The sequence below is a fragment of the Mytilus edulis genome, chromosome 2 (assembly GCF_963676685.1).
Source record: "Mytilus edulis chromosome 2, xbMytEdul2.2, whole genome shotgun sequence".
In the NCBI taxonomy this organism is placed as follows: Eukaryota; Metazoa; Mollusca; class Bivalvia; order Mytilida; family Mytilidae; genus Mytilus; species Mytilus edulis.
The window spans coordinates 8,551,195-8,564,155 of NC_092345.1; positions in this window are offsets into that span (position 1 = coordinate 8,551,195).

Here is a 12,961-nt window from a genome sequence, read left to right on the forward strand (position 1 = left end):
TCATCTATATATAACAAGAAACGAAAATCACTTATGGACCACGTCAACCACTGAGCAATAGGTTCCTGACTTAGGACAGGTGCAAATTTAAAAATGCAACTATTTTAAACGTTTATACAGGCACCAACCTACATCCTTTCCTGAAATTATAGTGTAACATCACAACATAGAAAGGCACCCTATAAAGTATGAAACGGCTTTACTCAATCAAAAGACATATAAATACAAACAAGTGAACATACACTAAACGAATAAATTTTATCTATGAAACAATGTAAATACAAAATTAACAAAAAAAAGAGAGTGAGATGTCAAACAAAATAAGAAGACAATTATTACCTTAGACAAAATACTGTTAACAAAACCGTACAAAGGTAATCAAACTAAAATGATAAAACACATAAAAAAGAATGAACGACAACTGTCATTAAACAGAGAACAGTGCTACTAACAGTAGAACGACTATTGTTGAACAAGAAAATAAAAGCGACACATTATTTAAATTCAAGGTACAAAAAGTACTTCTCACAACAAGAAGATAGTTAGAAATCCACAGCTGAGAGATGAATTCACACCAATAAAAAACAACATCCTTAAGAGGTTTCATGAAGTTTCATCATAAACATAACTGCAACTCGAAATATTGATATTTCTAGTAGTTTGTGTACCTCCAATTTACTGGGGGGATAAGGGGTAATTAACCGACATACTTATTTTGTATATCAAATAACAGTAAAATTGAGATGCAAAAACCTGACTATTATTACGAGTTGAAAAAAATATCAATGTTATAATAATATGATCGCGAAATAGGCTGCTGAGGGTAGTACCATTATAGACAGTGTATATGCTATATCGGTTGTCGAAGAACTTATATTAGGCAACAAGTCAGTTATAAACAATGTAAAGAGTACCGATATATATTTGATTTTTTTTACAAATGGAGCATATCAGTTTCGATTCTCACCATAAAAAATTATTCATATTGCACCTAACAGGATCTTCTCATCCTTTTGTGGCAACTGAAATAACCCCGATGGTTTACGATGTTTATATTGCTAAGTATTGAGTATTCTATGTTTTGTGTTGTAGACCTATTAGTCTTTTAGTAACGTTGAAGTTCGGGTTATTTTGCCATGGCATTGTTATATGTCTCCCCTGATATAAAATAAATAGGATAATTTGTCATTGTTTGAACATTATTTTTTAACAGAATATTCGCTCAACCTCAATTGAGTTATCACGCTGAAAGTAAGAAATAATTTCGTAAAAGATGACAACACACATCATGGCAAATAGAGGTATATATGAAAATATATGCAACATTCCCGCATAAATCTAAACAGACAATACTTTAGAGGCAAACGTTGTTTACCTCTATTTATAACTCGTTAATCCATCTAGAGTATACTAAAGCTGAGGGAATCTATATTAAGGAAAATTGACAGATAAGCTGAGCCTACATCACCTTCTTCGCAAATCAATTATCAGTCAAAATAAGTTGTCAGTTGAGAAACAGACACGGTCTGCTTAAACTGGGCTAAATAAATCCGTCAAACCAACGGCGTTCGTACATGAGTAAGCAGTACACGGAGAAAGCTTTCAACTACGGAGTACATTGAAACAACATAATGGAGTGCACGAAATATGCCATCAGACTGTAAATGGAGCATGAGTTACACCGACATGGATAACAAGGCTGACTTTTTCAAATATTACGTTTATTAAGTACATGTGTGCCATGAATAATATTGATAGTATCACCAGCCCAGTAGTCAGGACTTCGGTGTTGACATGAAAAACAATTCAATGGTAATTTCATAAATTTCCTGTTAACAAAACTGAATTTTACGAAAAACTTAGGCTTTTCTTATCCCAGACATAGACAAACATAGCCGTTTTTGGCACAACATTTTGGAATTTGGGTCCTCAATGCTCTTCAACTTTGTACTTGTTTCGCTTTACAATTATTTTGATCTGAGAATCACTGATTAGAATTGTGTAGACGAAACGCGCGTCTGGAGTATTAAATTATAATCCTGGTACATTTGATACTTGTTACCCAGTGGGTCGATGCCACCTTGGAGGACGTTTTGCCCTCGATGGTATCACCAGCCCAGTAGTTAGGACTTTGGTGTCAATATGAATATCAATTATTTGGTCAGTGTTATAAATTGCCTGTTTACAAAACTTTGAAATTTTCGAAAAAATAAGTATTTTTTTTTTATCCCAGGCATATATTACCTTAGTCGTATTTGGCACAACTTTTCGGAATTTTGGGTTGTCAATGCTCTTCAACTTTGTACTCGTTTGGCTTTATAACTATTTTGATGTGAAGTCAGTGATGAGTCTTATTATAATCTTAATACATTCTATCACTTTTTATTCCATTTCAATGATTCCAAACAGTTTCAAGGAAAATTAAGATGACATTTAAGATAATCTTCTTTTATATATTGTCCAGTTATGTACACTTGTTTGAATTTTTTCTAAAGTCTTTTGAACGAGATTTTCCAACGCAGCAGTAACAATTCTTTTTGTGCAATGCAGTATAGTATCACGTTCAAATTTATGTCGACATTAGTTGATAAGACAAACATGAATATTTCTGAGTGTGTGAATTTCGTTTTCTTAATGTTAACAAAATCTTAGTCGCTATCATATTAATTATTCAGTTATAACTTCAACCTGTACATAACTTTAAAGAAACAAAAAGTTAAAATTAAAATAACAAAAAAAAAATTAAAATATATTACATGTATTCAGAAATATTCAAATCATTAATTTTAAGCTGTCAAAAAGTTTATTCACAAAAATCCCGAACTCCGAGGAAAATTCAAATCGGAAAGTTCCTATTCCAATGGCAAAATCAAACGCTAAAACACATCAATTGAATGGATTTCAACTAACATATGTCTGACTTGGTACAGGTATTTTCTTATGTAGAAAATAGTGGATTAAACTTGGTTTTATAGCTAGCTAAACCTCTCATTTGTATGACAGTCGCATACAATTTAAATATATTTTCAACGATGTAAAATTAAAAAATAGACGTAATAGGTAAAAATGTAAAAAAAAATGGGTACAGCAGTCAGCGTTGTGTTATAGTCTTAATCACTATAAAAACAAAAAGTATACAACAAAGAAACACAAAAAGGCATATAGACAAAGCGCATTGGCAATATTGAAAGAAAAAAAATATCAAACACTTACCACAGCCTAATAACACAATGACGGGATGTGTAAATAGAGTCACGTCATATTTAACAAAGAAATACAAAAAGGTATATAGACAAAGCACATTAACAAAAATGAAAGACAAGAATACCAACAGGGGATCATTTGTATATTTTGAATTGACAAATTGAAATTAACATCATTATTATCATTGTTCGTCAAAAGATGAATCAATCGCTTCGACTACTTCAGTAGATGCTGTAAAACGTTTGATATATACGTTTAAATATAGTTTTTAAGATTCAAAGTTCTTATAGATCATTACATGGCATTTTCCATATTGCCAGGGTATCGGCCCTTGACTCCCATATTAAGCCTGAGGGCTTGATATGGGTCGAGGGCTGATACCAGGGTCAATATGGAAAAATGGTATGTAATAATCTATTTATCACATATGTCCAGAGTTTTTGATTGACAGGTTACCGGAAGTTAAATTCGGGGGCACGATATGGATTTTCGGGAGGCTGATATGGATTTTCAAAGGCTGATATGGATTTTCGAGTGCTGATATCGATATTGGCCCCAAGGGCCAATAACTAACCTTAACTTCAGTTTATTATGGGCCATGCAAAAACAAACATATTACTAGAAGTACAAAATGTGTGATAAATATATACATATGATATGTCTTGCTAAAATGTATAGCAAATATGTATATGCCCATTTTAGAAAAAAAACACTTGGTTTATATTTTTTTTCTACGGACAAATGTTACTTTATTGGGAAATTCTGTGGGGCGAAAAATAAGAACGGGCTTCTTCTAATATCTTATTTTAGATCAACAATCATATCATTGCACTTCTTATCAGTTTGGTTGAACCCGTTCAGAAACATGGATCTGATATGCATGTACTTGTTTCTTTTTGGTAAGACGAATTCAATTTCAAGGCATAAAATCATTCATTTTTTTTCCAAATACACAAATATTTTTTGTGTTTGATAAGTGACTCAAAATGAGCTATATTTCAAGTTCAAGTTTTAATAGAATGGAGAAACATCGAAAATACTGGGCATTTTGTCTCTGTCAATGTTTTTATGTTTACACCTGGTCTTTATATATATTATATTAATATCGTTGAACAAACGTTCAGACTTTTATCATTTTATGTTGTTTTTTTTTTTTTGTACAGTCACCAGACTGTCCTATATGTAAAATATTTCTATAGTCGTTGGACATATGGTTATCATATTTTGGAAAATTAAATAAAAAAATAAATAAAAAATGATTGATTGATTGTTGGTTGGTTAACGACCAGGGGCAAATATTTCATGCATATTCAGGACGAAAATAAAAGAAAGAATAAAACAATGTTATGAGTTGAATTATAGACCAAGCGTGCAATAAATTGATATGGTAGATAAGTTGTAGTAGTATTTAAATGATATGGGTTGTGTACGTGAATAAACCATAGCTTTGCAATAAGGAAAACACGGGACGGTTAGAGGTCATCTTCAATATATGTGTCCGTATGTTTACAATATGTAAAGCTTAATATCACCCACACATTTTTAGATTTTTTATTTATGATTTCAAATTAAAATTTAAAACTGCACCCATTATAAAGAAGGCATCTTCCAATCTATTACGAAAAGCGTGTATATTGTATCTTATTGCAAACCACTTGTCATCAGTCCACGAAAACAAAAACTATTGGAAAATACTCAGCTTATACAATAATTTGGATAAGTCTTTACAAAATAAATACAGAGCATAAAATCCATTTTATAGCAATCAGTAAAATACTATATTTTTCGGAGATTGCGCTTTCGTTTCGTAGTTTTAGGTAGTTGGATATCAAAAGGAAGTTATTTCATTTCAATTGCAGTACCTATATTGCATGGAGTACATGGTAAGTTGCTATATCATAGGGTGTTGTGTTGTTTTAAATAAGTTGTAGAAAAATCAAACAGAAGTAACGTAATGCATGACTTGGATTGATTGAGTAGTTGGTGGTTGCTTAACGTCCAAAGGCAAACATTTCATGCATATTCAGGATGATAACATATTAATAAAATATACAAATGATAGGTTCTGTAATGCAGGCTTCCGGAATACGGTAGGAGAAATTTAGGCTGACACGGAAATGAGGGTATACTGGACAGGGACAGAAACTTAGCCTTGCAACAGGTCACCTACGAACCACTCAAAGAGTTATTGCGATGGTTTTTAACTAGCAAAGAGCGTAACACTTTTTTACACGAAGCATCACATTTAACGTCCCAACTCTAACCGGACGTGGCTGCAAATTTGTACATCCCGCACAGCCAAACGGACGCACCACTTTAGCGAGGGTTTTACTACCGGTCTGATCTGAGCTTGTGCAATGCACTAATTAAACTATATAGATATAGATAGTATGTAGCAACAATGTCAATACCCCTAAAACAAAATTTGAAGATATGACTACAACAACATTTTTCACTGCATTATCTTTTCATATTTTCGTTAGCTATCTTATAACCATGTAAAAAGAAATAACTGATTGAGTCCAGAAAACTCATACTTATTTTGACATGTCCGTGTTACTTAGACTATATAAGAATTTGATAGCTAGACAATTGCTGGAAGTGATTCGTCTCTGACGAATTCGGAATAAAAATAACAATGTCAAAAGATGTGTTGTGTTGATTTCATTTATATGTGATTTGTCTGAATGTGTAATAATAAATGATAGATTTTATTCTCTTACCAAGGTCTACGTTGTCTTTCGTGTCAAGGTGTTATAGAACCAAGGTCATGCATCCGTAAACATGAATGTGCTGTGGGAGAAGTAAGTAATTATGTTAAGGAAAGCAATTTGACGAAAATCTCAACGGTTTTTAGTTTTTTGTTTGTTTTTTGTTTGTTTTGGTTTTTTTCTGGGTTTATTTTGGGGGGGTGGTAGTGGGGGGTGGGGGTGGGGGGTGGTGGGGGGTGGTGGGGCTCTAAATTATATATCTTAAATATGGATGTTTTTTCTAATTGATTTTGTTTTCTTTATTAGAAAATTAATGTATTTTAATAGTCCAGTGAAACTAAGTTTTAACCTCAAACTAATTGCAACAGAAAACGTTTTAGTTCTAATCGATGTGCATTTTTCATTAAAGAAATTGCAAATTTGTGGCTTTGTGACCATTTTGAAAAAATAATGTGAAAATTTGGTGTTGTTTATATCTGTATATTATTTTTTTCAGCTTCCTATATACTTGTGTTTTGGAAACCTTAAACCACAAAAAGAAGAATACATGCTTTATTATTTTTATTAAATTTGAGATTCTTTACCTTGACATGTTGAAAAATTCAATAAATTACAAAATCAAGATTGTAGCTTGATAAAAGATATGAAAACTATGGTGGACGGTTAAGGCCATTTCGTGTGTTCGCGTTTTCGCCTTTCATATTCTATAGGGCGAAAACGCAAAATCGCGAAGTCGAAAACGCAAAATCGCGAAAAGTCGAAACGCGAAAAGTGATTTCGCGATTTCGCCTTTTCGCCTTTTCACCTTTTCGCCTTTTTGCGATTTCGCGTTTTCGCCTTTTCGCATTTTCGTGTTTTTACGATATATATGTTATCATAACATAACATTTTAAATATAATTGGAGACCAGACTACAAAGTATAAGTTGTTTGTTTTACTCTATAGACGGCTAAAATATCAAGAATCAATACATTTGTGGAATAGAAGCGGTAAAGTTATAATTTTAGATGTTTCTGCATTTTTTGCAGAGTTATCTCCCTTTTCAATGCAAATCTCCATAGGAATTTTAAATAGTGATTTTTTTATTTTTCCTCAAGTAAGATTTTATGGGACTTTTTTCTGTGTATATTTGGGGTATAATGCTAAAGATTAAAACTTAAAAATCTTCTGTTGCAATTACTTTAATGTTAGGTTCAAATTTATGCTAGATAGACTGGATTATAATAGCTGATTTTGACATATTGTAAAAGAGCATTGAAAAACTGCTCCATCGGTCCGTCCGTCCGTGTCAAAGTTATACTCGGATTACTAATAAAACAAAGACAAACACTTGTTTCTATCATGCAAAATATGCAAATGCAACCCAATAAATCGATTATCAGATTGTCTGTATATTCATATTGTAAAGAAACCTCGCCAAGCTAAGCAAGGGTTGTATTCCTAGGTATGTCAAACTTCCGGTATTAGTTTGAGTCGAACTACTGGCATCTCGAAATATTTCTCTAATTACTTCGAGTGTCGACTGTACTTCTACTAGTGTTCGGTTCATATGCCTTTCAACATACTGTTAAAGATGATTATTACCCTAGTCATAAGTTAACATAAATGTTTGAATTGTGAATATATATTGTTCTTCAGATTTGCTACACTGAACAAGTGATAGACGATGATTTAACAACATATTATAATGTTGGTTGTAGATCTAGCCTGGTGAGTTATTTACGGGTATCTTTCGGTTCAAACACAATTATTTTTTACCTTCTCTCCCATACTGATATTTATTTCTGTTGATTATTTTTTTTATTTGATTCTGATCTTGATTCATATTAAAAAACACACTCTTCTTTTTTTTTAATAAATTCGCACTTTTCATTATAGTTGATATAAGATGCCAACACGCGGTAGAGTTACATTTATAATGTGTGATTTGTGATTCACTTTAGTCTTGGACAATATGATTATCTACTAGTTTCGATTGCCTTTGAAACAGCTTTAATAAAGCGTAAATACGTTTCTTCCAGTGCGCTGTGTCTATTTTTTCTATGTTGTATTTTTTTTTTATTTGCCGCGTAGTTGAAATTTTAGTGATGCCAATTAATGCAACTGCTTTGTACAGTGTATTCTTATATTGTGCCGATGCATCACTGTGCTAGATTATGGGAGGGTTGAGCACTCGCAAATATGATAAATGCCGGCAAATTCTTTATTTGCCTGCCTCAAGTCAGGATCCTTGTGTGCAACAGAGGTTGTCGTTGGTTCATGTCTTACGTTTTTGTTTTTTGTTAAGAATTAGGCGGTGAGTTTCTTGTTTACTTTTAGTTTTTCTTTCGTGTTATAGTCTTTTATAGCTGACTATACGGTATTTGTTTTTTCATTACTGAAGGCCGTACGATCGCCTAAAATTGCTTTCATTTACATTTGCTTACATTAGTTTGGATCAACGAAATTTATACGATATATTTGGTTTACAGTTTGAGTCAAAGAAACACCGACATAGCTAGATAATACAATTAATAATCTAATTACTACCACAATTTGATATAAATCAGTATTGTAAATTTCATTGTTATTCATTAATGGTATATCAGTCTTACAAATCTTATTTTGAATTCTTTCTTATTTTTTGGTAATCTTTTTAGAAATTCAAATGTGACGTCATTTTGTACGTTGCATTGGCTTCGGCTAACTCGGCAGTGTATTTTTATGTGCTGGTTTAGTTTGTTTATGTTATGTTTCCGTTTTTATTCTGTAGTTAGTCACCACTCAGGTTTTATTATGTAAATCTATTATATGGTCATTTTATAAAATTTACTGTTTGCAAAAATATGAATTATTCTGGATAATAAGAAAGTTCAACTTCATTCGTTTGTTTTATAACAGCTTGGACGATGTACTTGGTGTTGAACGTTTCGTCCACGCGGTTATGACCAGCATAGTAATCATCCCTTTTGTGTGTCGTAGGGTGTTGTGTTGTTTTAAATAAGTTGTAGAAAAATCAAACAGAAGTAACGTAATTCATGACATGGATTGATTGAGTAGTTGGTGGTTGCTTAACGTCCAAAGGCAAACATTTCATGCATATTCAGGATGATAACATATTAATAAAATATACAAATGATAGGTTCTGTAATGTAGGCTTCCGGAATAAGGTAGGAGAAATTTAGACTGACACGGAAATGAGGGTATACTGGACAGGGACAGAAACTTAGCCTTGCAACAGGTCACCTACGAACCACTCAAAGAGTTATTGCGATGGTTTTTAACTAGCAAAGAGCGTAACACTTTTTTACACGAAGCATCACATTTAACGTCCCAATTCTAACCGGACGTGGCTGCAAATTTGTACATCCCGCACAGCCAAACGGACGCACCACTTTAGCGAGGGTTTTACTACCGGTCTGATCTGAGCTTGTGCAATGCACTAATTAAACTATATAGATATAGATAGTATGTAGCAATAATGTGAATACCCCTAAAACAAAATTTGAAGATATGACTACAACAACATTTTTCACTGCATTATCTTTTCATATTTTCGTTAGCAATCTTATTACCATGTAAAAAGAAATAACTGATTGAGTCCAGAAAGCTCATACTTATTTTGACATGTCCGTGTTACTTAGACTATATAAGAATTTGATAGCTAGACAATTGCTGGAAGTGATTCGTCTCTGACGAATTCGGAATAAAAATAACAATGTCAAAAGATGTGTTGTGTTGATTTTATTTATATGTGATTTGTCTGAATGTGTATTAATAAATGATAGATTTTATTCTCTTACCAAGGTCTACGTTGTCTTTAGTGTCAAGGTGTTATAGAACCAAGGTCATGCATCCGTAAACATGAATGTGCTGTGGGAGAAGTAAGTAATTATGTTAAGGAAAGCAATTTGACGAAAATCTCAACGGTTATTTGTTTTTGTTTGTTTTTGTTTTTTTCTGGGTTTTATTTGGGGTTTTTTCTAATTGATTTCGTTTTCTTTATTAAAAAATTAATGTATTTTAATAGTCCAGTGAAACGAAGTTTTAACCTCAAAATAATTGCAACAGAAAACGTTTTAGTTCTAATCTATGTGCATTTTGCATTAAAGAAATTGCAAACTTGTGGCTTTGTGACCATTTTGAAAAAATAGTGTGAAAATTTGGTGTTGTTTATATCTGTATATTATATTTTTTCAGCTTCTTACTTGTGTAAAGAAACCTTAAACCACAAAAAGAAGAATACATGCTTTATTATTTTTATTAAATTTGAGATTCTTTACCTTGACATGTTGAAAAATTCAATAAATGCTCAACTAATGAATTACAAAATCTAGATTGTAGCTTGATAAAAGATATGAAAACTATGGTGGCCGGTTAAGGCCATTTCGCGTTTTCGCGTTTTCGCCTTTCATATTCTATAGGGCAAAACGCAAAATCGCAAAGTCAAAAACGCAAAATCGCGAAAAGTCGAAACGCGTTTTCGACTTTCGACTTCGCCTTTTCGCGTTTTCGACTTCGCCTTTTTTCGCGTTTTCGACTTCGCCTTATAGCGATTTCGCCTTTTCACCTTTTCGCCTTTTCGCGATTTCGCCTTTTCACCTTTTCGCGATTTCGCGTTTTCGCCTTTTCACATTTTCGTGTTTTCACGATATATATGTTATCATAACATCACATTTTAAATATAATTGGAGACAAGACTACAAAATATAAGTTGTTTGTTTTACTCTATAGACGGCTAAAACATCAAGAACCAATACATTTGTGGAATAGAAGCGGTAAAGTTATAATTTTGTATCAATGTTTATAGATGTTTCTGCCTTTTTTGCAGAGTTATCTCCCTTTTCAATGCAAATCTCCATAGGAACTATAAATAGTGATTTTTTATTTTCCTCAAGTAAGATTTTATGGGACTTTTTTCTGTGTACATTTGGGGTATAATGCTAAAGATTAAAACTTAAAAATCTTCTGTTGCAATTACTTTAATGTTAGGTTCAAATTTATGCTAGATAGACTGGATTATAATAGCTGATTTTGACATGTTGGAAAAGAGCATTGAAAAACTGCTCCATCGGTCCGTCCGTGTCAAAGTTATACCCGGATTACTAATGAAACAAAGACAAACACTTGTTTCTATCATGCAAAATATGCAAATGCAACCCAATAAATCCATTATCAGATTGTCTGTGTATTCATATTGTAAAGAAACCTCGCCAAGCTAAGCAAGGGTTGTATTCCTAGGTATGTCAAACTTCCGGCATTAGTTTGAGTCTAACTACTGGCATCTCGAAATATTTCTCTAATTACTTCGAGTGTCGACTGTACTTCTACTAGTGTTCGGTTTATATGCTTTTCAACATACTGTTAAAGATGATTATTACCCTAGTCATAAGTTTACATAAATGTTTGAATTGTGAATATATATTGTTCTTCAGATTTGCTACACTGAACAAGTGATAGACGATGATTTAACAACATATTATAATGTTGGTTGTAGATCTAGCCTGGTGAGTTATTTACAGGTATCTTTCGGTTCAAACACAATTATTTTTTACCTTCTCTCCCATACTGATATTTATTTCTGTTGATTATTTTTTTTATTTGATTCTGATCTTGATTCATATTAAAAAACACACTCTTCTTTTTTTTTAATAAATTCGCACTTTTCATTATAGTTGATATAAGATGCCAACACGCGGTAGAGTTACATTTATAATGTGTGATTTGTGATTCACTTTAGTCTTGGACAATATGATTATCTACTAGTTTCGATTGCCTTTGAAACAGCTTTAATAAAGCGTAAATACGTTTATTCCAGTGCGCTGTGTCTATTTTTTCTATGTTGTATTTTTTTTTTATTTGCCGCGTAGTTGAAATTTTAGTGATGCCAATTAATGCAACTGCTTTGTACAGTGTATTCTTATATTGTGCCGATGCATCACTGTGCTAGATTATGGGAGGGTTGAGCACTCGCAAATATGATAAATGCCGGCAAATTCTTTATTTGCCTGCCTCAAGTCAGGATCCTTGTGTGCAACAGAGGTTGTCGTTGGTTCATGTCTTACGTTTTTGTTTTTTGTTAAGAATTAGGCGGTGAGTTTCTTGTTTACTTTTAGTTTTTCTTTTGTGTTATAGTCTTTTATAGCTGACTATACGGTATTTGTTTTTTCATTACTGAAGGCCGTACGATCGCCTAAAATTGCTTTCATTTACATTTGCTTACATTAGTTTGGATCAACGAAATTTATACGATATATTTGGTTTACAGTTTGAGTCAAAGAAACACCGACATAGCTAGATAATACAATTAATAATCTAATTACTACCACAATTTGATATAAATCAGTATTGTAAATTTCATTGTTATTCATTAATGGTATATCAGTCTTACAAATCTTATTTTGAATTCTTTCTTATTTTTTGGTAATCTTTTTAGAAATTCAAATGTGACGTCATTTTGTACGTTGCATTGGCTTCGGCTAACTCGGCAGTGTATTTTTATGTGCTGGTTTAGTTTGTTTATGTTATGTTTCCGTTTTTATTCTGTAGTTAGTCACCACTCAGGTTTTATTATGTAAATCTATTATATGGTCATTTTATAAAATTTACTGTTTGCAAAAATATGAATTATTCTGGATAATAAGAAAGTTCAACTTCATTCGTTTGTTTTATAACAGCTTGGACGATGTACTTGGTGTTGAACGTTTCGTCCACGCGGTTATGACCAGCATAGTAATCATCCCTTTTGTGTGTCGTGAATTTGAACAAGATATCATTTCTGTAAACTAAATGTTTACCTTTGAAACTTTGAGTTTTAAATGCCCATCAACTTAGGATTGTGATTTGCTTGTAAGTTATGATGATAAAGGCGTCGCTGATGAGTCTTAATCTGGTGTATCAAATCATAAGTCTGGTATCTTTGATTTTATAATATTGTTTTATCATATATAGTTATAATAAAAACTTTGGCAATTTGATTTATTTTACTTTTATGTGATAGTACTATCTAGATGAATAATAATGAAATTGAAGAAGTTCAAATAGGTTGAATATCATTTATGGTTATG